General features: G+C 45.4%; 1 protein-coding gene across 1 annotated transcript in view; it reads left to right on the top strand.

Annotated features, from left to right (window-relative positions):
* The first annotated feature begins 977 nt into the window (after positions 1-977).
* The window catches only part of Lzts1 (leucine zipper tumor suppressor 1), a 52,000-nt gene continuing 25,702 nt past the window's right edge, over positions 978-27,275 (top strand). Inside the window, exon 1 of the mRNA XM_051181913.1 lies at positions 978-1,131. The gene's annotated coding sequence lies outside the window, so the exon portion shown is untranslated. The remainder of the gene's footprint in view (positions 1,132-27,275) is intronic.

The following is a 27,275-nucleotide window of genomic DNA, read 5'->3' on the forward strand; positions in this document are numbered from 1 at the left end:
CACTTTCAGGCCTGGGCTGATGCTTTCCGGCAGCACCTTAGGCTGTGGCCTATTTTTCACAATTTAACCCTCAGTGTACCCTCAGGCAGGGGGTGAAGAAGTGAGTGGCTGCTGTTTTTGGTCAGTACTGGGGATCAGAACTAAGGTCTCAACCTCTGCTGCTAGGCTTCTTTTCCAGCCGCCACTCCTCCTGCCTCATATTTCCACTTCATATTTTGAGATAATATCATACTTCAGTGCTTAGACTGGCATTGAACTTGTTTTGTGTGTCCTCCCCCCCCCAAACCGGCCTTGAATTTACAGTACTCCGGTTTCAGCCTTCCAAGCCTCTGGGATTACAGGCTTGCACCACCAGGCCCGGCTTCCGAAGTGGCAAAATTCTAACTGAAATTGTTGAGCAGCTCTTGGTTCCAGTCTGGAAGACCAGCGGGGTGATGGTAAGACCCTTGTAACCCCTCTAGGCCGCTAGTTTGACCCTTGAATCAAGAAATCCAACCTTTTGCAGGAGCAGAAGTACTGGCGACATTACTGGTATGAGGTAGCAGCAGCAAAGAAGAGAAGAATGCAGAAGGCAAACAGAATGCAGGTAGTGAAAGCGGGAACCGAGCAGATAGTGCAAGACGGGAAAAAAACATGAGGAAGAGAGAGAAAAGCTGAGCAGACGGGAGCCCTGAGTGGGGTGTGATGAAGTGAGCGAAGAAACTGCGAAGCCTGACTGTGGGCACAGAGGAGCCAGGAGGTCAGAGCAACCCCAGCTGTCAGCCGGGAACAAAGGCCGAGGAGAGAGCAGGACGGGGCGCCGGCAGCACGGGCCAATGAGTGGCTCCGACGCTGGTCCCGCCCCTCCCGTGCCCCGCCCCGCCCCGCCCCGCCCCGCCCCGCCCCGCCCCGCCCGCGGCTGAGGACCTGGCTCAGCGGCCAGCGCGCCCGAGCAGGCTGGCGGGAGCCGGGTAACTACGACAGGGTTCCAGTCCGAAAGTTTCCCTGCCCTTCTGCTGCTCCCAGGCGGGACTTGAGAGCTGGGTCCAGCAGCTCTACAGAAAAGGAGACAGGGACACAAGACAAAATACACCGAAAAATCAAAATCTGCAGCCATTTGCAGCTAGCCCCGAGGTGCAGGAGAACAGACAGGTAAGGTGCGGGTACCCAGGGTCTTGTTCCTCGCCTGCAGAGTGTCTGCAGCCATGCCAGGAGCCCAGACGCAGGGAAACCTGCGATCCCCGCAGCATGCCACTTCGGGAGTGCGTCCGCTCGTCTGTCGGTCTTTGTCTGTCTGTGCCTGCGTCTGTCTAGGTGTCTTTGTTTCTTCATGTAACTGTCGGGCGCGAGGTGGAGGGTTCTTCTCCCCTGTCACTGCATATGTTGCTGATCTGGCCCCAGCCGGGAGGAAATGAGGTGCGTCAGTCAATCATTCTGTCTTTGTCTCTGTCAGATTGGGGTTGGGGCGGGGGGGTGGGGGTCCTCCCAAACCTGAATTTGATCTTGGAGACATGTGTTAGGTGACATGAATGTGGAGGTGAAGAATTCAGAGGTGAGGAAGTGAGATCATGGGGACTGAAGCCCCAGAAAGAGGATCCAGCAGTTGGGACTGGCTAGTGAACTTTACCTTGCCAGTAGAACTTTGATGGTGCGTTGCGTCTCCCTAGAAGGTATAACAAGGAATAAGCTTGGACGCAGGGCTTCAGTTCTCTGCTTTTCCTCACTTACCATGGGGGGTCAGATCCCCTCCACCCAGGCAGCTCATTCTGCCCCAGCTTAACTCAGTAGCAACAGGCAACCCAAACACCCAGGGCCAGGTGATGCTTTCCTGCCTGCTCCAAGTGCAAGAGAGTAAACCCTGGGGCATGTGAATATTCTGCTCGCCCTTGGGTTGCCACGCCTGGGAAAGCGCTGCAGACCTCTTGGCTTCAGTCCTAAAGCACAAGGGATGTTCAGGAATCCAAGCGCCCTCGCTGCCCTCAGCCTTTCCGCATGCTCCTTGAGTTGCTGTTTGGCTAATAGGTTCTGGGCAGCCCTCACAGGGGCTTCTCCACCAAAGGGCCCCCTCTCTTTCCTAGAAGCACAGTCTTCTGGAGTCTCAGGGCCCATCCACAGAGAGATGAGCTGCCTGCATGCAATTCTTCCATCATGCAGAACCTGGCTGCTGGAAGGGGCATTTGAGGGTTTGTAACCTGAGCTTCCTTCAAGTTCAAAAACAATTTCTGCAGGAAGGCAAAGGGAAAATGGAGGTGTTTGAGAGGTGGATGCACATGGGTATTAGACTTAGATTTTATAGGGGTAAGAGTGTTCAAGGTTGCCACAGAGCAGAGTGTGGGCAGGAGTCTGTGGGCAGAGAATACACCCTAATCAGGCATGGCCCACACCTTGTATTTATCCAGCCCTTTCTTCTGACTATTTTCTGTGCATCATAGACATTATCTCATTTGTTATCTCCTTTATCCTCACAGCATAACTACCAGGTTAGCATAAGATATGATTTACTCTGTGTCTGCCAGAGAAGAAACTGAGGCACCAAAAGGGAAGGGTGTTGTTCTTCCAGTCCCATTGCTAATGAACTTCAAAAAGCAAGCACTCACCTGCTAGAGGTGAGAAGAAAAGTATGTGAGAAAAGAAAGAAGAGTATCTTTCTAGGGGGTCTTTATGCAAGCTGAGGGTCAGACATTTGCTTTTGCAATTTTTTATATTAATATTTCTAGCAGTCTTGGTGTACTCTGCAGGGCAAATCTGCTTTAACAATTCAGTCTGTGCACTTTCGTGACTGAAGGAGATATTCTTGTCTGTCTATCTACCTCCAATGGTTGGCAGAAGCTGAGGTAGAAGAAGTGTGCTGGGTGGAGTGGGCTGGGTGTGCCAATACTCTGAGTGTGAGAGTGCATAATTGCCATGCAGTGTTAAGAAGCCAGATGTCTGCATGTATGGGTGAAGAAGTAGATGGGCTCTAACTGGATAAAAATGGCCTCTAATCCCGAAAACTTATTTTATGTCTTTGCACTTGTTTAACATTCATTTCACAAATTGTCATTGGATGCTACAAAATGCAAGGTCCTGGGACTTGGCCGTGAAGCTTAGGGATGAATATCATAGGCTGGAATTACAGTTTTGTTGGAAGACTGCTTGCTTACCATGCACAGGCTCCGGATTTGAGCCTTAGCACTACATAAAACTTCATATGATGGCACAGGTTGTAATCAAACCTTACCCAGGTGGAGATTGGAGGATCAGAAATTCAAGGCCAGTCTTGACCACATAGGAAGTTCAAGATCAACCTGGGCTACCTGAGACAATCTCAAACACAGGAAACAAAAAAACATACAACAGTAAATAAGGTAATGGAAAATAAGCTACTTTAAAACAACTTATAGTCAACTCATGTATGAACAATATTGCAACAAAGTTTAATACCATCTGCTGAGTGCCATCAGATATTACACCTTTATTTTAACCACAGGGACCTGCCACTGTAGGATAGTTCGACACCCATTTCCCTGGGTTCAGATTCCATACCTTCTTCTGAAATATTACTACAGCTGTTACCACATAGACCCACAGCTTCCCAAAAACTACAGAGCTTCTGAGGCAGAGGTCATACAGTAAATCCCAGCTCAGGGTGTAGTGTCTGGCTGCTTGGAACAGACTCTCAGTGTTTGTTTTAATAGAGTGTTAGGAAAGAGGCTGCCAGGGAGCTCTGGTTCCAGTGATAGATTTCTGCATGGACACACTTCCCTGATGTGACCCCTCACTTCCCTTGCTGTGTTATAAGGCCCTGCCTAGACAAGTGTGCTCCATCCCAGGCCTGGTCCTAGCAGTTTTTAGAAACAAGGAAACTCTTGCTTTACCTACTGTATGTGTTTGTCAACCCACAAAGTAGATGTGGCAGGAGAAGGTACTAGGCCTGATTTAGACCTGGGGTCTAGAGTTTGTCCCTTCAGAGCTTCAGGGCATATTGTTCTAGAACAAAGATAAGGGGATTAAAAAAAAAAAAAAAAAACTTTCCAACTAGCTCTTTGAATCTACCTTTGGATGGATCTCCTTGCTGCTACAGTCTAGACACTCTGAGGCTTCTCTGAGAGATGAGAACCAATTTGGCCATGCTTTATCCAAGTCCAAGACTAGAGCCACATATTCTTAGCATTGTTGCTCATCATGTCTCATATGGTGTTGTCCACATATGCTCTGATTTTAATGTTTTTTTGGAAGATCATTATTCCAGCTTGAAAACTTGCACTTCATTATTATTTATTTAAGATGTGTTTTGAGACAGGGTCTCATGTAGCCCAGGTGGGCCTGAAATAATTACATAGCTAAGAATGACCTTGAATATCTGTTCCTTTAATAGTTCTTAGATTATAGGCTTGTGCCACTACACCTGAATTCAGTGCTTGGGATCAAACCTAGGCCTACACGCATGTACTGAGCTATATTCCTAGCCCTTATTCCACTGGTTGTTAAATGCCTTGTCTATGTGAGGTGCTAGAGAAATGAATGATACTTTTGAAAAGGTGAACTAATTCCTGGAGGCTAAACTTGGTGATGATAACTAGAAAGAGAACCTAGTATTTATGAATTAGTGACAATCACACTGAAAATGGGACCACAACAGCAGTCTTAAGATTAAAGTGAACTGGAGAAGCCAGAGAGGAGGTGGTCAGGAGCTCAGCCTGGAAGATGCACCTAAATCGGATGTAAAGAGTAGGTAAGGCCAGTGTTCCATGTTGCAGTTGAGGGCTGGAAAGAACCCCCTAGGTGGGGGGAGAGACCCCAGGGGAGCGAACTAGGACCTCCCTATATAGGAGACAGCTGTGAAGCTCTTACTGGCTGAGAGGCCTCTGGCAGTAGGACCATGATACAAACCTGGTACGTGAGCTAGCTTGTTAGAGCCCACTCCCCATGGTGGGATGCCATGCTCAGTCTTAATGCATGGAAGAGGGGCCTGGCCCTGCCCCAACCTGTTGTGCCAGACTATGTTGACTTCTCATGGGAGCTCTTACCCTTGAGGAGGAGTGGACTGTGGGTGGGTCAGGGGGGTGGTGAGAAGGGTTGGATGGAGGTGAGGAGGGCAGGAGGAGAGGTGGGAAGGGGAACTGTGGTTGGAATGTACAATGAAATAATTTTTTCTTTAAAAAAATGGAAAACAAAAACCAGAACCCTCTGGGGACCGTGCCGCCTCCCTCCTGACAGAAGTGAATGAGAAGTGGGAAGTAACTGCAGTAGTTTGCAGCTTGGCCTCCAGAGTTACATTACTCCTTTAAGATTTAGGGGAGTGGGCAAGAGACCTTGGCTAAACTTAGGCCTGGCTGGGCTGGCCTCCCAGGCTCTTTAGTCATCTTCGTAGGCTGTGGCTTCTAGCTAGACTGCCACCTCCTTAGATAGTTCCAGAGTGGAGATTGGGAGGTCTTACCAATCAAGAAGTATGTAACTGTCTGGAAAGCAATTTATGTCAAGACTCTTTGAGTTCACTTTCTTTTCTTTAGATTTTTTTTAAGGACAGGATTTTATATAAGCCCCAAGTTGGCCTTGAACTGTCTATGGAGCCAAAGATAACCTTGAAACCCTGATCCTCCTAGGCCAGCCTCTCAGTGCTAGGGCTAGATAGAGTCCTATACCAGCACAGGCCCAGGTTTGCTTTGAATGGTTCCAGACTTCCCCCAACAGTTATTTCATAGTTTTGTTGTTGTTTTTTTTTTTTTTTTTTTTTTTTTTTTTTTTTTTTTTTGCATAGAAACTACACTTGAGCCAGGCAGTGGTGGTGCACATGCCTTTAATCCCAGCACTTCCGAGGCAGAGGCCTCCGAAGAGGTGGATCTTTGTGAGTTCGAGACCAGCCTGGTCTATAAGAGCTAGTTCCAGGACAGGCTCCAAAGTCACACAAGGAAACCCTGTATTGACAAACCAAAAAACAAACAAGCAAAAACCACATTTTAAAAGAGGACTTTCTGCTTCCTGTTACTATCATTAATAACCTTTCACTGACCTATGCAAAGTCAAGGAACTCACCCAGGATTTTCAATTGAGTGTTGAGCCCTAAACCCAACTGACTTGAGGCCTGGTTGCAGCATGGTTATAAAGATAGTGGGAGTAATTGATTTGTGTTTTTTCTCCTTGTCAGTGGAGGGAGTAGTGTGCTGGATGTAGAACCCAGGGTCTTGTATATATGCTCAGATTGTATCTTAGCTTGGTGCTATTCTCTCAGCCCCTGGCCTTATGAATAGATGTAGGCTCCCTAAGTTGCTGGGGAAAGCCTAATAAACAAGAAAAGAGATATCTTTAGCATTTGAGCCAGCAGGGTGGGTTCAGTGGGTAAATGTACTTGCCACCAAGCTCGACTCCCTGGGTCCCACATGGTGGAAGGAAAGAATAGACTCATACAAGGTACTCTTGGCATCATAGCATGTATGCCCCCTACAGATAAATTAAATAGACTAGTTAAATTTCTTAATTGTAAGAACTAAGCTACTCTAGTAATTATTGTAAATTGAGGATGACAAAGGCCTCAAGTTTTTCTTTAGTTTTATTGTATTCCTCTTAACCCTAAATTATACAAATATGTCACATATCTGTTAAACTCAAATCAAGCCAGGAAGTAGCTAGGGATGGATATCTACTTGGGCTTTGCTTTAAAGAATGACTTTAACATTTTAGATTTCTCTTTAAAAATTGGTTAACTCATGACATTAATTGATAAAGTCTACATGAAATTAGAGTAAATACTTCATCTAAAGAAGCTCAATTAATGATCCATAACTGACATGGCAAGATTCAGCTTTAACCTATTTCATCTGGTACAAACCAGGCAAGTTCCAGAATAAAACATGGCCACAACACCTTTGCTGTGAATCAATACACTTTCCTTCCACCATGTGGAAGCCAGACTCCAAGGTTTATCACCCATTGGAGTTTCCCCCAGTTGAGGGTGGAGTGTCATAGGAAAAATGCGTTGGCGGGAGAGTGAAAGGAAACAGCACAGAGAGGGAATTGCACTAATCAATTCAGCAGAAGTCTAATTTTCTTACTAAGTGATAGGCTAAATTATCACCTAAGTAGATGTGATGTGGGTTGTGTGTCCACTACCTGGAACAAAGGCTGCCCTCGGTAGACCACCAATAGCTTTGCTTTGTCACTTAATCACTGTGGGGGAGATGGCTGCCCTCAGGGCAGTTGCCAGAGCACAGCATGCTCTCTCTCCCTCTCCCCCCTCTCCCTCCCCCTTCCTCTCCCTCCCTTTCTACTTCCCTCCCTCCCTCCTCCTTCCCACCCTTCCTCCCTCCCTTCTTTTATTTTATTCATCTCCTGACTTTGCCTGTCCTGAAATATGCTCCCCTGAGACACCCATGCACATATGCACAATCTCTTCATGTTACTCTCAAGATCTTAACACCTGAAGGTTCCACACCCTGCCTTCCTGAGTTGCCTCTCTGTGGCATGACCAGAGGTGTGCTCATTCAGCCCACCCCTTGACACCACAGAACCTCAATGTCTATTATCCCTATAGCAGTTTGGGGAGCTATGGGCTCTTTGCAGCTGCAGATCCTGCCAAGGGAGGATCCAGCCTGGTTGAAAGCCCCAGCTTGAGGAAAGGGGTCCCCCCAGTAGAACTGAGATCAGTGATGGGAGTGACTTTTGTTCTTTGCTTTGAAACCCTGTATGTGCATCTCATCCAGTAGACTTCCAGGTGGCTGGAAGTCTGCCCCAGGCACTCAGGGCAGGGCTGTGTACTTGGCTCAGTGTCCTGCTGGCTTTGGGGGCAGCTTCATTCTCTTTGCTGTTGCAAAGCCATTTGATGCTAAATCACCCTCCTCCTGGCACCCTGGACTGCTAAATTGGTCTCAACTTGCTGTACTTCCACCCACCACCTTAGTCATTATTCGCTGGCAGCGTTCAGAGTGGGTGTAAAGCAGCCGAACATTATATTCCTGCTGTAAAGAGAGAATTGAGTATAGACATGCATGGAGAGGGGCGAGAGGGAAGGAGGTAAGAGGGAGTGAAAGGGGGCAGGGAGGCAAAGCTGGGGCTTGCCAGCACCTTTCCCTGGGTACCCCAATGACATTAGATGGTGAGGCTGTGCCACATGTCAGGGAGCTAAGGCATCTGAGGGGTGGCTCCTTCTGATCTAGAAGGAGGAAGGGACAGGAGCCACAAGGAGGGACTCTGTCCCTTGAATTCTACAGTATGATTTTGTTGCTCCTAGTGAGCATTTGTCCTCAGGTGTTAGATTTAGCTTTTCAGCTCTGTCTTTCCTCCCAGCTGAGATTAGAAGCCCTTTGAAGGAGAATGAGTACCCTGTGCCCAATGCCCTGGGCACAGGCTGGATTCAGCTTGATAACTGAGACAGATGGTAGCCAGGTTTATGGTGGCCCTTTGGGTTTTCCTGTGCTAAACAAGGCACACTGGATGAGGAAAGTAATGTTGAAGAATCATGAAGAGTGTGGCTGCCATTTCAGTGAGAAAGCATCAGGGAGGGAAGGCATTACATAAAGATCAGACAGTGCAGAGAAGCAGAAACCCTGCTAATGTCCCTCAAGGAAAGGCCTTTGTCTAGGGCAAGTCTTACGCCTGGCATTGTATTGGGGCTTGTGGGAGCTGGAGAACGGAGCATCTGTGGCTGCAGCAGCAGGACAAAGCACTGGACAGGAGTTACTATATGTTGCTGATGGTGTGCATGGGTTTGGTCATCCAGGGAGAAGAACATACTAACCCAAGAGGACTTGAGAGCTAGTGTGCTCCTGGACCCAGTACCTTCCTTCTTCATGTCCTCTGCTTGGGCAAAATAATAGAGAAATCCCGAGAACAGGAGACCATACACTGCTAAGGAGCATTAAAAACTGTCAAAGGAAGGAGACAAGAAGTCCCAGGGCTACACCTGACCTTCCACTTGCCCTGATCCTGAGCTAGATCATGATCACCAGCCTCTGAGCAGCAAGCAAACTCATGGGGTCATGGGGAGCAGTGTTCCAGAAAAGAAGTTGAGCATACAGGGCAGCTGTCTGATGTTTGGAGCCTTCAGATGTTTAGTCCCAGAGCCCCCGATGGAAGATGGAAGGGGGGGTCGGAGGGAGGGTTGTACTGGGCTCACATCTTGAGACAACACCCCCTCTTCACTGATCAAATTCCCCCAGTGTTAATGGCTCTGTGGCGCCAGCAGACAAACCGCACTGCAGGCAGGTGGGGGAAAACAAGAAAAGCCCAGAGGAGCATGCCCCCACCCCCCACCCGCTCCACCTGCACAGTACAGGAGACTGGCTACTGAAGGAGGCCCCAGAGAGTTTCCAGCTGCCTTGGGCTTCTCCCCCTGCCAGACTTGCAGCTGCCCCTGCTCAGTCTCAGCAACCACAGTGGCTGGTGGGCAGGTGTGGGCAGCACCATGGCTTTTCCTGAGCCTTCATTTTCTCTTCTATCAGATTAGGAAAGCTGTTTACACAGTCTCTGTGAGCCCTCTAAGAGGCTCCTGACCTCCATTGACTTAGAATCCTCCAAGGGTTACTTTTACACAGCTCCTACATCAAGAGTTCAAGTCTAAGGTTCCAAATGGTTCAGAGAACTAAAAAGCCTGCCAGGCTTCAAGGGTAGAAGAATTCCTAAATAGTATTCAGTCTGTAGCACATGCTCCTTACCCCTCCTTACTCTACAACAATTCTTCCCCAAATTTCTTTTACTTTACTCAGCTCCAACAAATCTCAGTTTGAACCCCCAGAGCCCAGTTTGTTTTGCTTTAATTCCTTCTTAAAATCATAGAATAATGGAGATTCTGGGTGGCAGGAATGTAGACATATATCTATCTTTGAAACACCCCACCAGCTGAACTGTGCTGTGACAACTAATGTGGCACTCTTCAAGGGCCATCCAACCATGCCACCCTGTCTGCTTCCAGGGAGAGCTCCCCTCACCCAGGCAGCATCCTGGTGCGTAGCAGGAGTGTAGATGAGCCCTGAAGCCCATGAACCAATGTTGTGGCTCAGCTAGGGATGTTGACAGCAATGAAATAGGGCTTGGGATCAGGCAAACAACTGGCAGACGAATTGTGATGTTTGGTTTTAATTGTCCAGCTTGCCACAGTCTGTAATCACTTGGAATGAGTCTCGGTGAAGGATTATCTGGATCAGGCTGGCCTGCCAGCATGCCTGTGGGGGATTGTCTTAATTATATTAACGGATGCAGGAAGACTCAGACTAGAAATGATATATATGTATGTAATAATAATCAAAGAAAAAGGCTATCAGTGTGAGAAGGAGTTAGGAGAGACTGGGGGGAGGCACCATTATTCCCTGGCTTTGGGTCCTAAATTTGAGATGAACAGGCAAAGAGATCTGAGCAGCAGGCATGAATGCATTCCTTTTCTCTCTGCTCTTGACCATGAACTTGAATGGCCGGTTCAGGGCCTGCCTTGATTTCCCTCCAGTGATGGACTAGAACTGGAAGCTAAATAACTCTTTCTCCCCTAAAATGATTTTTATCCCTTTATTTTGTCACAGTGACAGCAGTGGAGCCAGGACAGCAGGTTTTAGGACCTAGCTCTGGGGCATATTGTCTGTCTGTATGCCGTGGGCAAGTCACTCGGCCTCTCTGAGCCTCAGTCTTGTATTTGCAAAATGAATTGAGTTTTATGTAGAACTGCTGTGGGAATATATGAGCCAGTATAAGAAAAATCCCTCCCCATTACTTTCAAAGGAAGCAAATGCCTTAAGTTGAGTTTCGTGTGTATGAGAGAGGGTCACGAGGCCCTCGTGTAGGTCAAGAAGGGGCAGCTTTAGGGTCAGCCTGTGCATTAACATTTTATTGATTTACTCTGGTGATGGCAATTAATGTGATGACCAGAGTGGGTGACAACTGAAAACTGTCAAGGAGTGATTTCCAGCTTTGTTCCTTGATCTCCATCTCACGTGTCCATTTGACAAAATTGAAACTCAGACTACCTATGAAAGGGTGCTGGGTAATGAGTGGCATTATTGTATTGAGTCAGCACTGAAAATTAATTTCTTGCTCAGAATGGCTAGTGCAGAATGCCTAGGAGAGGCAGTGGGTAGGAGGACAGGATCAGGAACCATGCGATCCAGTTGGCTTCCTTGCACCCCACCAAGACCAGATATTCCATCTCAGTAAGGATGTGTACAGACCCTGGGTGGGAAGAACTACCCCAGCTGACCACTGTCTGGAAAGGGGTCCATTCTCCTCATTTTCCTTCTTCTCCAAACTCCTATTCCAAAGCCAATGGCTTTCCCAGCTGCCTAATTCCAGGATTATGTTGATGCCTAAGAACAGGAAGGAAAACAAATACGAGGGAACTTCTCTGTGTGTTCACCTTGCAGCAGTTCTTCAGATGCAAGATGGCCCACGTCTGCTGAGTCTTCCCAAGTGTTGAATCCTGCATAGGAAGATGAGAAGCTTCTCTCTGCCTAAATAGCATTAGACAAAGTCAGGCGGGGGCAGACTGAGTGGGCCTGGGAGAAGTTGCTCCTATTGGGGACACATTTTCCTATGAAGGAAGCATCCAAGTGCTCCCACAGGAAGTGTGTAGGCTGGAGTTTAATGCACCATCCAGGAGGGCTCTGTATTGCCTTCCTTCTCCTCCTTGCTCACCCTCCTCTAGCCCTCTCCACACACACAGTGGAGGAAACTTTTCTTGTTAAAGGTGTAGCTGTGTGTTGAGGTGACTCCCTCAGAGGTATACAGATATTAAAGTGTCCAATCTGAGGTTGAGATGTGAGAACCTGCATTGTCAAAGTTCAGCAATCATTCCCAATATGTTAGAATCTACCAGGGAGAGAGTGGTGTCTCTACCCATGACAGGCTTCCTTAGCTGCTGTCAAGTGTAAAAGAGGAGTGCTGTGGTTGTTTGTACAGACTAGTTTGTAGACCCTTTGGTTCTAGAACTAGGTGTGAGGACCAGAGCTCTTAAACTACTATGAATCCCAATGAAGCCCAGGCATTTCCCTCCAGGCAATCTCAACTCTCCTGCTTAAATTATAAATGATTCAGTGATGGGAACCACCCACTGTGGGCAGAGTTCAAAGGCTGCCCTCTGCACAGTCCCAGAGATGACTATTAAACTCCCACTTGACCTTGCTTCAGAGACTCCCAAGCTGAAGAGAGATAGGAAACTCATTAATGAAGCACAAGGCAGCTTGGAATTGTATCTTACTCTCTTTTTGGGACACATGCCAGAAGTCAAAAACACATTGCTACCTTGAGGTCTCTGATTAAGATTCTCTACCCAGAAAGCTCTGCAAAGGTGCAGCACAGCACAGGAAACATGAAGAGGTGGCAGCAAGCCCGTTGTCCTCCTTTCCCTTTCCTGCTTTCCGCCAGTCACTGCAAGCTCCAGGATGAGGGAGCCAGAGGCCAGTGAGGATCTCCTGGGAACTCCCAATTGCTGGGCTTGTTTAATTGCAGTGCTGGTCTTCTTGCCTTGCCCAGACCTGTGCTTCCCAGGCAGCTGGACTAGGCAGTCTGTGAGGCCAGAGTAAGGGAACCCTCCTTTGAGCAACCACCTGCCTGCTTGGCCTTATTGAGAGGGACTTTCTCAATCTGAACCATGACAGGTAAATCCATTTCAACCCTGAGTGACAGCAAGGGACCTTCTGGAGGTAACTGGCATCTCAAAATTCTGAGTGCAGGTTTCTCTTGCCATACATACAGACCCAGCTTCTTGGGAAACTAAGGCACGCCTGGGTTGCAGAGTAAATTCAAGAACAGCTTAAGCCAGTTTAGGGAAACTCTATCTCAACACACACACACACACACACACACACACACACACACACACACACACACACAATATGATACAGTATTTCTCTAAAAATACTTGTGTAAGCATATGCAGACAACCTGACTTTGTCCTCTGGCTTTCACAGCTACACATGCTGGCAACCTCCCCTTTCCCCACCCCTCCCAGGCTGGGGAATCACTTACCTAGCATGCACAGTCCCCCAAACAAATCTCCAGTTGACTTTCTTCCTGTTCCCCACCTCTGCTGGGTAGAGGGAAATCTCACTTGTGAAGGGACCAGGGTATAATTAAGAGTTTGATTCTTGTTTTGTTTCTTCTATTCTTTTCTTTCTTTTCTTAACATATGGGACTTGGTGACTCAAGACATTAGTGGGATCGCTGAAGCTCAGATTCTTCATATATTTTTTCTCCAGATTTACAGGTTCACAGTGCCCTTAGCTCTATTTCCTGTCTTTTCATGATCAAAAGAATTTTGAGAACATTTTCATTTGGATCCTTTGGAGCCGACTAAAATAGGGAGTACATTAGTCTAAAAGATTAGGAGACATTGTTTGGAAGAATGCTTGGAGAACCTCTGCAATCACTGATCTAGCACATACATTATAAACTCCCTGAGGACAGGCTGTCTGTCAGGTTCCCTATGGCATCCTCAGGGCTAGCTTAAAGGAAAGGAAATACCAGAAGCCCTTAAGGAGTAGGGAGGGACTAACCCTAGTCCCTCCCACTGTGATACAAAGAATGGACCCAGAGGTTTCAACTGAAGCCATCTCCTATTTTCCTCTGCTTGCTTTGCCTTGATTCTCAGGCAGGTAACAACAACCCAACCCTGGGTGTGGATGGGATCAGACTCATCCATCTTTAGCCAGAAGCACTTCTGTTGAAACCCTAATGTCCTAACATCTTCTTGACTATATAGCATATGTAATGCTGACCTCCTGTTCCTTGTCGCCATGCTACAGCCCTAATTTTTCCCCAGCCTTTATGAAGCTTAGATAGGGATACTTACAAGGTTTCCTTTTCTCCTAGGTCTTGGGGTGGGAGGGAGGACAACAGAAAGCACGTGCAAGGTCCCCTCTCACCTCTATGATGTGGCTAAGAAGAGTGAGGACATTTAACTCCAGATTGTAGATAGGAACCAGAAAGCTAGAGAAGTGACAGCAAGGCCCAGGGCTAGGAGGAAAAGGACTGCAAGGGTTACAGCAGATCCAGGTGAGTGGAGGGGAGAGCACTTAAGAAGGAAAGAGGGCAAAGCTTGGGGTAGAGTTGGGTAGGGTCTTCAGGGACAGGAAAACCTACTGGGAAGCATCAGAGTACAAATGGACATTCCAAACCTGACGCCATTGTTTGCTGGACTGTCACTGAGCCTACATTTAAGGCATAGCATACCATTGGCCAGACATAAAACTCAGAGTAATGAATTTCCTGGAGCTGGAGAGATGGCTCAGTGGTTAAGAGCACTGATTGTTATTCCAGAGGACCCAGGTTCAATTCCCAGAATCACATGGTGGTGGCTCACAACTGTCTGTAATTCCAGTTCCAGGGACCTGACATCCATGGCAGAACACCAATGCACATAAAATAAATAAATTAAAAAAACAAAACTGGGTAATGAGTTTCCTGCTGTGGTCAGATGGGGTGAAACCTGCCCCTGTGAGATGGGATGAGGTTTTATCTTGCATACGTCATGCTTTGTCTAGTGTCAAAAATTCCTGAGAAGCCCAAGGCAGCTGACAGGAAACCTTATCCCCTAGCTTGAAGTTGACTGATGCTTCAGGGTGGGGCACTGCCTGGGGCTGGAGGCAGGAGAATCCTGAGCTGGGGGAGGGGAGGTTTGCAGGCAGCCTTTTCAGCAGATGCTCTTATCAATATCCAGGTCTTGGTTCTTTGGGAGGCAGTGATGGAAGGATTCCCAGCTGTGTGGGGGAGGAGGTGACAGGAAGACAGTCCTGCCCTAACCTACTGAGCTGCCAGTCCAGACAGATGCTTCCCTCCCTTTTTGGAGGAAGAAGCTTGCTAGGCAGGGAGACAGCAGCTCTTTGGGGCCAGAGAGAGATGAGAGTTGATGTCTGAGCTGATACCACATGGAGTTGTGTCCATCATACACCTGGATTATGTTGGATATGGCTGGTGTCTATGGCTGAGCGGTGGCGTGATAGCCCAAGGAGGAACAAGCCATCATAACTGCCCCCTTCATTTATTCTTTTTTACCTGCCCTTCTGGGTATATGGCTGGCATCTGCCAGCCCCAAAGATGGCACTGATTTGGCCAAGTATTGAGGAAGAGTCAAGAGCTGGGGCTACTGGAGATGAGACTCAGAGGAAGAGCACTTGCCTTGGGTGGGGTACAACCCCAGCAGTACAGAGAGGTTTAAGGAGAAAAAAAAAACAAAAAACAAAAACAAAAAAGGGCCAGGGTAAGTTTAGGAGGTCTGTCAGAGTCAGAGCAGAAGGCCAGTACATGAGGAAAGGGAAGAAAGGGAAGTCCAAGTGGGTGAGCAATAGGATTTTTGTGTCTGACCTCCGTTCCTCAGTGAACATGCTCAGAACTATGACTTCCAGACCTGTACCGGCTGCAAAAACAGTTCAAGTCTCTGACTTTGGTAGCTCTAAACCCAGGGAGGAGCTGAGCTAGAAATGTGAAAGGAATCGAATATGAAGGCAGGAGGTGCTATGTAGGAATGCAGAGTCCTGGCTGTGCTTTTCATCCCCATGTAACACTGAATACATTTCTTATCCCTTTGGTGTATCTTTCTTTGCAAGATTATTGTGACTAAATTTTAAATAAAAGCACATTGAAATATTTGTGTATGCCATACAGAAATGTGTGCAAGTTATGAGGGGCAAGTTTTCATATCAATAGAACACACATCAAGACATGCGGGCTTTAGCAGACTGTGGTGGTATACTCCTATAATCCCAGCACTTAGAAGATAGAGGCAGGAGGAGCAGAAATTTTAATGTCTTTTTCAGTACCAGTGAGTTGGAGGCTAGCCTGATCTACATGAGTTCCTGTGTCAAAATAAAAGCAAAAGAGGCAAGAATTTTAAAATTAAACAAGAACAGAAACCGGCCTTTTTTCTCAGTTGCTAGCATGATGACCTAAAAAATTATTTATTTTTATATTTATTTATTTAAGTGTGTGTACACCAGAAGAGGGATTGGGACTACAGTTACTGATGGTTGTAAGCTGCCATGTGGGGGCTGGAAATTGAACCCAGTACTTCTAGAAGAACAGTTAGTGCTCTTAAATGCTGAGTCATCTCTGCAGAACTGTGGCATGGTGACTTTTATCTCTCTTACCAGCAGAATCACACCATGTACTCTTTTAAAGGTGGCTGATGCTGTTGTATGTAAGAGCCACTCTATTATTCTCTTTATTCTCTTCTCTATGAATGTACCCATCTAGTAATAGCAGGTATTTAAGTTTCCAGGCTTTTCCACTTGGGGACTCTTAACACAAAGTTGCTAGGACTCTTAGTGATCCTGTGACCACCTCTCCCAGGGTATGTAGGAATGGAACTACTGGGTCATATGATTAGCTTGAATAGACATTCTGGCTGCATGTCCAAGGGTGGCAAAGCCCATCTGTACCATTGTCAACAGTGGATGAGTTTCACACCCTCCTCATCCTTGCCCACACTTGTTATTATAAGGCTTTTCATTTTGCCATTCTAGTCACTATCTAGGGGCTATTGCTTATGACCTTAGCGTATGTTTTCCAGATAACTAGTCATGCAGAACATGTCTTATCCACTGTATATCCTATTTTACAAATCACTTGTTCAGATTTTTCACTCACTTTGAACTTGACTTGTGTCTTTTTACTGAGAATTTATGAGATCATTGTTGTGTGTTCTGACAAGTTCTTTACCAGATACTTGTACTATAAATGTCTTTCTCCACTTAGGGCTTTGTCTTTTTGCTCTTAATGGAACTCCTTGACAAAGAGGAATTCTTACTTATCAGTGTTTTTCCTTCACAGTAGTGCATTTTATGCCCTGCCTGAGAGGTATTTGCAAAAATCAAGAAAATCACCTTTTTTTTTTTTTAGAAACTTTAGTGTTTTGAATTCTGTTTTTGTGTCTATAATCTTCCCAGGATTGTATGTTTATATGCAGTGCTAAGTAGGAATCATGATGAATTTCTTCATGATATCATGGCAGAGGACAGGTTAGTATCATGATTACCTATGGTGCACAAAGCCCTTGCTTTGATTCTTAGCGCCACCACCAGGTGTGCTGAAACATACCTGTAATCTCAGAGCCTGGGAGGTGGCAGGGAGCACGAGGATCAGAAGTTCAAGGTCACCCTAGGTACTGAGTAACTCTGAGGCCAGCCTGACCTAAATAAGACCCTGACTCTTGTTTTGTTTTAATGATGTTGTAATCCCAACACTTGGAAGGCAGAGTTCAATGTCATCTTAACTGCATAGCAAGTTTGAGGCCAGTTTCTGCCACCTGAGACCCTGTCTCACAAAACACCCAAAATAATAATAATTAATATAGATAGATGATCAAGACCTGGAATATTTTTCCAAATGGATACCAGCAGCTACTTTCCCACTGCTCTGCAGTTGTCACCTCCGTCATAAATCAGGGGCCCTGTGTGGAGTTCTGTTTCTGATTCGGTCAATCTAACCATATGTAAATACCATCTTTTCCTTTTCTTTCTTTCTTTTTTTTTTTTTTTTTTTTTTTTTTTTTTTTTTGTGGCAGGGTTTTGTGTCTCCTGTGCTGACCGTATAGCCATATTCACTGTATAGCTAAGGTAATTTTGAATTCTTGATTCTCCGGCTTCTACTAAATTGCTGGGATCACAGGAGTGTGCCACTGTGCACAGCTTGGCACTGTCTTGATTATGTCTGGTAACATCCACCTTCCAGCTTTAGTCTTTATTGATATGGATTTGGTGTTTATAACTGAGGGTGTGGTGTGGGGAGATGGGGGGAGATTGTGGGGTCAGGATTTACCTGACCAGTAAATGAAGAAGAATCCCCATGAAGGGAAACAATGTGCAGACTATCTTGAATGGACATTGGTTACTAGTTCTGACCTTCACACTGTAGAAAGCCCTTTGACAATTACTGTGTAATTGATCCTCATGGTGTGCCTATGGGGTCACCAGGTAAGAACCGTAAATCATTTTCAGAGATAAAGAAAGAGACTCAGGGCATTGAGAGGCTTGGACAAGCTCTCACATAGAAAGTAAATTATAATTTTCACATATCACCTTTAAAACTGCATATCCTAGCTCATACCTGTAGTCCTGACTGCTGAGTCAGGTGGAGGAAGGAGGATGGATACTGTGAGGCTAGCCAAACCTACCTATTGAGACCCTATTTCAAAGTAAAAGTCAGAGCTTATCGAGTCATGATTTTATGGAGAGGTTTTCTGAGACTATCAGGTAGTTGCTTGGGTCTTGAGGAGATGAATATGGAGGTTACTTGGTGACAGTGATGGAGTGTTTGAAATCCATGCTTAGAATGACATTTGTGGAGAAAGCTGGAGGCAGGGGAGCAAGCGGGCCATCCTCTATGATGTCACTGTTCCTTGAGTAGAAGGCCACAGTGGTCCTAAAGTAGAGGATGAGAGGCAGATGTGACACACGCAGAGGAGACCTTTGAATGTGGCTAGGCTAGGTGCCCAGAATCCAGTCCATACATCAGCCAGTGTACAACATATACAAAGTCTGCAAAACACACCTTTGCAGTCCTTAGTTCTCTATTCTCTGGCAACAACAGCAACAACAACCAAGCAAAAAGTGTATTTTTATTTTAACTTTCTCAACTAATCTTGCGACTTAAAACAAAACAACAAATTCTTCCCCTTCAGCTGCTCTGCTGGGCTCTCAGCTGCTGTGGGTCCCAGCTCCTGTCACATATGCTCTAATGAATTTTTAGAAGGACTCCTGAGCTCTGCCTTCCTGAGATGGCTGGCCTTGGCCTTGGCCTATGCTTATCCTGTCAGTTCAGCCCCTTTCATCTGTCAACTCCTTTTCCAGTGGCTCAGGCATGGCCTTGCACCCTGAGTGGGAGATTGTACTTGGTGGTGGTTGAGTACTCATCGATAGCCCTTTCTTCCTCCTCAGAGTAGATGGGGTCACTGAGGTCTGTAGATGTACCCAGTGCACTTTAGGGAGCAGTTGCCAGCCTGCTTGAGGGCGGATGACAGGAATCCCTAGAGAGAATGGACTGAGTCAAGGCCATATACCTAGTTAATGACTAGTGTTGCAGAACAAGTCTGGTCACCTGGTCAAGTCCATTATCATTGCTGTTTCACCATCAAGAAAGACAGGCTGAGGGCTAGTGAGATGGTGTGGTGGGTTAAAGCACTTGCTGTAAAGACTGATGTCTTGAGTTCGATCCCTACAACCCATATGAAAGTGGAAGGAGAAAACAGACTCCATAAAGTTGTCCTTGGACATCTACACTTATGTTGTGGTTTGTGTAGCCCCACATCCATGCATCACGTGCAGATAACACTAATTCTTTTAAAAAAAATTAAGAAAGAGAGGGTGGGGTAATAGGGAGCTGCTTGGTTGGTAAAGGGCTTGCCATGCAAGCATGAGAACCCATGTTCAATCTCTAGCATAGATGTTTATAGAAAACAAAAAGCCTGTCGTAGTGTTATGTGCTTGTTATCCCAGCCCTGGGAGGTAGATATTGAGGATCATTCACTACCTAGCCTAGCCTAACTTGTGAGACATTCGGAAAATAAAAAAATAAAAAAAAGAACAGCACCTGAGGAATGATTCCCTAGGTTGACCTTTGACTCATGTACACACACAGTCTCTCTCTCTCACACACACACACACACACACACACACACACACACACACACACATATACACACAATGAAAAAGTTGAGCCCCTCAGATTACCTCAAGTCCCTCTCTATCTGCAGGCTCTACATCTGTGGATTTAACCAATACCTTGGGTCAAAAATATGTAGAGAAAAACAGTTGTGTACATACTGAGCATGTGCAGACCAAAAAAAGAAAGAAAGGAAGGAAGAAAGAAATCATGATTCCTTGGGCAATGCAATATAACAACTATTCACATAGCACTTACATTTTGGTGGGTGTTAAAATTAATGCAGACATGATTTAAAATACAGGACATTGTGAATAAGAAAATACACCACTTTATATCATGGACTTAAGGCTTGAGGTGTTGGCGTAATTCTGTAATCTCAACACTTGAGAGGCTAAGGCAGAAAAATTGTGGGTTAAAGATCAGCCTAGAATACATAGCAAGTTCTCAAAAAACCAAGATCTGGGTGGGATGTAGTTGAGTGGTAGAATTTTTGCCTTAAAAAGGAAAAGGAGGGAGAGGAAAGAGAAGAGATCTGAATATCTGCACATTTTGAAATTGGAATAGATTCCTGGACCAGTCCCTGCAGAGGTTCAGGGATGACAGTGTTCTGTTGCTTTTGTTCTGGAAGAAGCCAGTGCTGACTTGGAAGGTTCTAGTTGTTAAGGAAGTGCAACCTCCAGAGTCAACATGCCCTGAGTGTACACAGAGGAAGCCCACACTCTGGGCAAATAGGATGGTCACAGCACTTGAGACCAGGTGTATAGTGGGCATTCAGGGCAGGAAGCTTCTCCTCTGTGGCCTGGGCTTTCAGCCTGCAGAGCCTAGATCTTTCCTCCAGTGCTCTAGCCATGACAACAGACTCTCAACTTTTTCTCCAAGCTGTCCTTGTTATCTCATCTAGCATGAACTCTGTGTCCTCCCAGAACAGCAAGGAGGAGAGAAGGAACTGATACAGAAATGGATTGTCTCCTTGGAAATGACTCCTAAATTGCTTCAGTCTCTGGGCCTCCAGTAATGTCTGACTCTTGTTGAGCTGCTATAAAAGTAAAGTTATAGATCCCATGACTTTCAAGCAACAGATTTTTTTTTTCAATTTCTGAGGACTAAGAAGTTGAAGATGAAGAAGGTGCTAGCAGATTCAGGGTCTGGTGAGGGTCCAATTTCTACTTTATAGAGTGTGCTTTCTTGCATGGTCTCTGTGTCATGGGGGATATGGCAGCTTTCTGGGGCCTCTTCTTATAAGGATACTATTCCCATTTTTTGAGGGCTCTACCCATGTGACCTAACTGCTTCTCAAAGGCCTTCATCCCATTGGTAATTAGGTATCAGTATATGAGTGTGTTGGTCTAAATGTAACTTCCGCTACCTGGGAGACTGGATTAAAAGGATTCAAGTTCTTGCTGGGCTGCAAAGTGAGTCTGAGGCTAGCCTGGGCAACTTATTAAGACATGTTCTCTAAAATGAAAACAAACTGTGAAAATGCACTGAGAATATAGTTCAGTGTAGCTTGTGCTAAATACTAGGTCCAGCACCTAAACAACAAAAACAAAAAACAAACAAAAAAGCCAAAAAACAAAAAACAAAGGCAGCAATATAACACAATTCTAGACCATAGAAAACTACACTCCCCCACTTTCCCTTCACACAGTTCCAAATACACTGGAGCCTCTGAAGATGCCTGCTGTTCTTTATCTTGAGATTAATGAAGCTACTAGTGATACCACTTGGCTTGGACAACTCTTCTCTAGGGATTGTGACACTCGACCCCTGGTGAGTGAGCATGGGAGGGGGAATTATAGAATTTTTACTTAAAGTATTAAACGAACTAACACATATGATCATCTCCTGTGTACTCAATTGCTATGTGAGATACCTACATATGTTAGCATGTCATCTAAACTTTAGGAAAAACTCAGGGTGGTTATATCAACGGCTTTCAACTGAGGAGGATTTTGTTCCCCAGGGAATATGTGGCAATGTCTAGAGACATTTTTAAATGTCACAACTTGAGGTGGGTGAGTACAAACAGCATCTGGGGATGTTCTGAGCTTGCTGTATACATGGGACAGTCATTCCACATGGCTGCTTGCTATAAAGAGATGTATGAAGCCCAACATTTGAAATCTCTTGAGTCCATGAAGTGGCTTTGGCAGCACTGGCAGGGCATTGCTAATAAGCCCATTGGCTTCTGGGCCTGTGCAGGACAACCAGGGAAGTCTCTGTCAGTTAAAGCTTGGATCAAAGTAGGCCCTGACTTAAGACTTTCCAGAGATGGTCAAGCCCTCATGTCAGGGAGAATCAAGGCTGGTGATGGGGGTGGCCCACAGGCATCCTCCAGTGGTCAAGTAGTAGATGATTAATAAAATGGTCCTTTGGCTATTTTTCTCATATTTCCTATTTCATGGTCTTAGCTTTGCTTTGCTTCCTAAAGTGATAATAACCACTTTAAAAGTATTATGAAGAGCTGGGGACCTAACTCAGCAGAGAGCATTTGTCTGGCATTCACAGCACCACCCTACAAATAAACAAACCAAAACAAAAAGAGCAGAGCTGCTGGTTGAACGGAACAGGATTCAAAGTAGGAAAGTGAAAGATACCTAGGAAGTGTGAGAGGGCCATGCACGGTGGAATGTGTCTCCAGAATGGGCTGGTTGAGGAAGGATGGGAGCCTGCTGCACTATCTGGACTCCAGTCCCTGACAGTGCTTTAAGAAGTTGGCTGCCAGGATCACCCTGCCCCTCCTCCTTCTCAGCTTTCAGCAGCCATGCATTTTCCTGTTATTTCTTGAAATAACTTGAGTACAACAGACTGGCTATCCATTAGAGGGGGGAGCAGTTCTTCATTCAGGCGACACTGCCTTTTATTCAAGTGTCCTCAGTGCTTATAGGGACATGGGGGTCTCAACACACATGCACACGTCCCTGTGCATGTGGCTGCTGGAGGAATTATACCCATGAATGTGGATGAATGGGCAGGGACAATGAACTACAGTGAATGAGTAGTTGTAAGGGAGTCTTTCATGAGGCCTGAATGACAAGTGAACTCCCAAGAAGGGGCCAGCAGGAACACTAACTACATCCAACAAAAACTGAAGAGGACTTTTCTGCCTATCAGAACCAGGCGCCGGAGGAAACAGAGTTGGTCCAATTAGCAAGATGACTGGGCAGATGGAAGCCTGCAGAAGCACACACCCTTATTATGGAACTGCTCTGAGATCAAGGCTAGTTCTCCCAATGAAAGGATGGAAAACAGGAGGAAAGTGTGACCATGTCTTCTCTGGCGAAACCTGGGGTTAATTGAGGGAGCAGTGCCTAAGGGAACTGGTCTTTTTACCGAAGGGGAATGGTATAAGGGCTCCTTCCTGTCTTAGTGGTACTTCTGCTTCTTGGTATATCTGAGTTAGGAAAAGAACATTCAGTTTCTAAAGCCACAGTTTTATTTTCTTAACAGCAACCCACTAATGTTCCCTCTACCAACCTCTTTGAACCTCTCTGACACCTCTCCTACCTCCACACCCTGCGTCCATGTCTGCACAGACAGTTTAGCTGGGTATATGAAGATGAATGAACTAGGGTTAATCTAAAAGGATCCCAAAGGCTTGTAAGGGGTGACACATGGATTTTTTTAAACAACAAAAGCAAACAAATAAACAAACAAAACAAGTCATGTTAGAAACAACTGGTTTAATGAGAAAGATTAAACAATCCAACAAAGTAAAAGTAGGAAGGTTTTCTTAGAGGGGGGTTGTTGACATGGGCCAGAGGATGAGACTTTGTAGGCTTTGAGTGGAATAGACTGGGGGTCAGTCATGGAAGAGATTCTAGGTGAGCCAATAGCCTTAACAAGGCCAGGAGGTGGTATGTGCTTACAGGTGGTATAGTATTATCAGGAGGGTATGGGGAGGATTGATGGTAGATGAAGGACTGAACAGAAATAGAAAGAAGCAGGTGCTAAGACATATTACATACTCTGTGACAATACCTTACAGATCAACTTAAGGGAAAGTGACTTTGGCTCCTGGTTTCAGAAGGAAACCATCATGGCTGGGAGGACAAGGCAGCTAGAGCGGTTCCATATGCAGTGCCAGCAGCTTGAGGTGGCAGCTGCTTATACTGGTGGATTAGGTAGAGTATCAGACCAGAGCTGGAGGCTGGCATAACCCATGGATTAGTGAGACTTATTGCTGGGAAATGAAATAACTGACATATGCAATAAAATCACTCCTTTAGAAAGGAGTGAAATCTTTAGAAAGATTTATTCTGGCTTGCAGTTCAAGGGTAGAGTCTGCCATGGTGGTAGAGGCTTGGGGTGCCTGGGAACCTCATGTCCTTAGTCAGGAAGCAGAGAGCAATGGATGATGGTGCTCAGGTAGTTTTCACCTTTTTATGCAGTCCAGAATTCCAGGATACAGAATTGTACCACCTATTGTAAATGGAGTTCTTAATTGGTCCAAATAATAAAAACCTGGAGTTGGATATATAGAGGAAAATGCTGAGAGAACAGAGAGAAGGAGCAACCACTGCCATACCTTACCTCCTTAGCATCTCAGCAGACAAGAGAGCAATTTTGTGTTTCTGCCCATTTATATCTTCTCTCTGCCTAGCCATCTCACTTCCTGTCTGTCTGTACTGACCTCCAGACCTCTATGGTTAGCTAGTGGCAAGCTCCATTCTCTGAACTTCAGACAGGCTTTATTTGTACAAGCAGGATATCACCACAACCTATTTTCATGGCAGATCTTCCCAGTTAAAAGAGCATCTGGAAACATCATGCACGGAGATACCCAAACACTTGTCTGTTAGGTGATTTTAAAGCTTGTTGATCAATATTCAACATCAGGGTTCCCAAAGGCCCACTTGTAGTGGCTAACATCATCATCCAGACCTCACTCCAAAGTTCCATAGCAGCCAAAAGCAACACCTTTAGTTAGGGACAATGTCTTCAAACTCCCAAGCTTGGGACAGGGTTGTAAGTGAGTAGTGATTTTTGAAATGGAAATTAAGGCAGTGATTTCAAAGAAGTTTCTAGGGTTCCCAGATGGAAGAGATTGGGTCAGTGTTTTACAAATATAACTTCTAGCTGATGCAACATTTCATCCATTTTCTCAATGAGCATTTGTTGTGCTCCAACTGTGTGTCAGACTCTGAGCTCAATGGTATAGTTATAGTGGTGAGTTCAGCAGTCACCAGTACTTACAGTTGGCTAGCCTTTCTGCTTTCATTGTCTTCTACCAGCTTTCCTCCAATGCCAGAATTTCCAGATTGCATCAAGACAGAGTTGGCAGTAGACATGGACAGCACTCTGGGTTGATGCCAGGATGCTGACAAACTGTTTTAGACTCTGGTTCTGTAGTGGTAGAAACAGACAAGGGTACTTTGAGGACAGACTGCACCCTGGGGTGATAGGGATGTTGGATTCATAGGGAAAAGTTCAGTTCTTAGATCATGTCTTTCATGATTCGTTCCATTAAAGGTAAATACCTTTAATGTCTCTTACTCTTACACTCAGTTCTGATGACCAGTATTGGAGACATATTTAGAATTAAGTCATTGTACCTGTTAATGATCAGACAACACAAATCTAGCCTGATTACATTATTTCTTTTGTTTTACTTTTCCACCATAAACAGATTCTCATTTATCAACTTTAATTTTGTTACTTCATATAAAAACCTGGGTTTGATCTCCAGCCTGGAGAAAGAGAGAGAGAGAGAGAGAGAGAGAGAGAGAGAGAGAGTGTGTAGTTGCTTCATGTTACCTGTTTAAAAAAAAAAGCATCAATAGTATGAGGTGTGGTGACACTCAGAGGCAAAGGCAAGTAAATATAAGTTCAAGATCAGCCTGATCTCCATAATGAATTCTAGGCAAGCCAGTGGCAAAGAGTGACATTTCCATATCAAAGAAAAAAACAAACAAAACAAAAGTTAATTATCATTTTAATATTACACCCTGGTGTCATGAAATATGACTTTAATCCCAGCACTCAGAAGGCAAAGTCAGGCAAATCTCTATGAGTGTAAGATTAAGGTGGTCTTCATAGTGAATTCAAGGCTAGTCAGTCGGAACTACGTAGTGAGATCCTGACTCTAAAAACTTTTAAAATTATTTTTAGTTAATATACAAGATAATTTTTTTCTGTGACATTTTCACATGTATATAACATTGCACTTGTTCATATCTACCCCCTTGCCCCTTATGTGTTCTGGTCACAGCTTACCCAGCATTGTGACATACACACAAAAGAAACCCCACCTCTGGCAGCATCTGGCAGCAGTGGTACTATGATGCTGTCTTCACACTCAGTGTATACCTCTGCTTTGGCCTTGCACTATCACCCTTCCTTGCCTAGCTTTGGTCCTCTGGGGTCACTTCATCTTCATTACAATCAACTCTCTTCTGAGACCCAGACTAGCCCCTCCCTCTCCTGCTGTTTATCTGTAGCCAACCAGCTCTTTCCATCTTCTACCATTTTTTCCTGCTCCTCTCCTCAACCCCCCTCTCCAGTCTTCCTTTCACTGGGAGGATTCCCTTTCACTCCCTTCCCTCCCACACCTTCTTAGATTTCTCCCACCTACTCAGGTTCTCTTCCATTCCTCTGCCCCACCCTGTGATGTGTGCAGGGAGGTTTCTGTTCTGCCTGAAGCAGAAGGATGGGGATGATGATATCCCTTCATGTTCTACTTATTCCTCCTGCCCCCAGTTTAATGAATCACCCAACTTCTCCATACAATATTCTCTGTTGTCTGCAAACAAGCTCAAGATCATATCTTGAGAGGCAGCTAGCACCACTGAAACATACATGCAGCTACTGGATCTTTCTATTTATTTAATCACCTTACCCCAGCAGGCTACTTGATGAGGACCAAGGGTCTGTTGTGTATGTTTTTTTCCCTGCCAGTCTGGACTCACCGTTGCACCAGCCCCAAATAACACACAGACTCTGTATTTGGTATAATGCTATTAGCCAGTTACTTGTTTCTTATCTGATGGCTCTCTCTTAAATATTAAACCATTTCTATTAATATAAGTACTTCCATGTGGTCTTATCTTACCGGAGAGAGAGGCTGGCATTCTTCTCTCTCCATCTCCCATCTTCAATCTTCTCCCTACTACTTTCTCTCTCCTCTTTGTCTCCTAGTCCCGCCTATCTTGCTTTCCTACTGGCCAATAGTGCTTTATTCATTAAGCAATATGAGAAACATTTACAGAATGACATCTCCCATTAAGTGTCAGATCAGCGGATTTTGTTGACTAATTTAGTTTTGTTTTCTATACATCCCAGCCTCCTGCTTGTGTAGGCCTTCCCTCAAGACCCCAGTGATACTTAGAGTTTATCATTGCTTGGGACTGAAGTCTTATGCTCCAGGAATTCCAAGGCTCCAGGCAAATTAAGGCAGCAAGGTGCTCAGTACATCCTAGATCCTTTTCCTGAAACACAGGTTAGTATCCACACAAACCCATAACTACACCTACACCCTTAAAGGTTATGTCAGTCAGTAAATCCACAGCAGGAAGGTATAGCACAAGTCTATACATGCCTTCCACTGCCGCAGTCTGATCAGGTATAGGCTATGTACAGTACTACCAAGGTCCACTGGACGGTGCTTGCCTACTGTGACAGTCAGCTTCATTGTCAGTCTCATGGGAACATCACCCAGGAGATGGCAAGGCACACATTTTTGTGTGTCTTTGAGAAGATTTCCAGTGGGAAGAAGACACACCTTGAATGGGAATAGCACCACC

The sequence above is a fragment of the Phodopus roborovskii genome, unplaced genomic scaffold (genome assembly GCF_943737965.1).
Source record: "Phodopus roborovskii unplaced genomic scaffold, PHOROB, whole genome shotgun sequence".
NCBI lineage: Eukaryota > Metazoa > Chordata > Mammalia > Rodentia > Cricetidae > Phodopus > Phodopus roborovskii.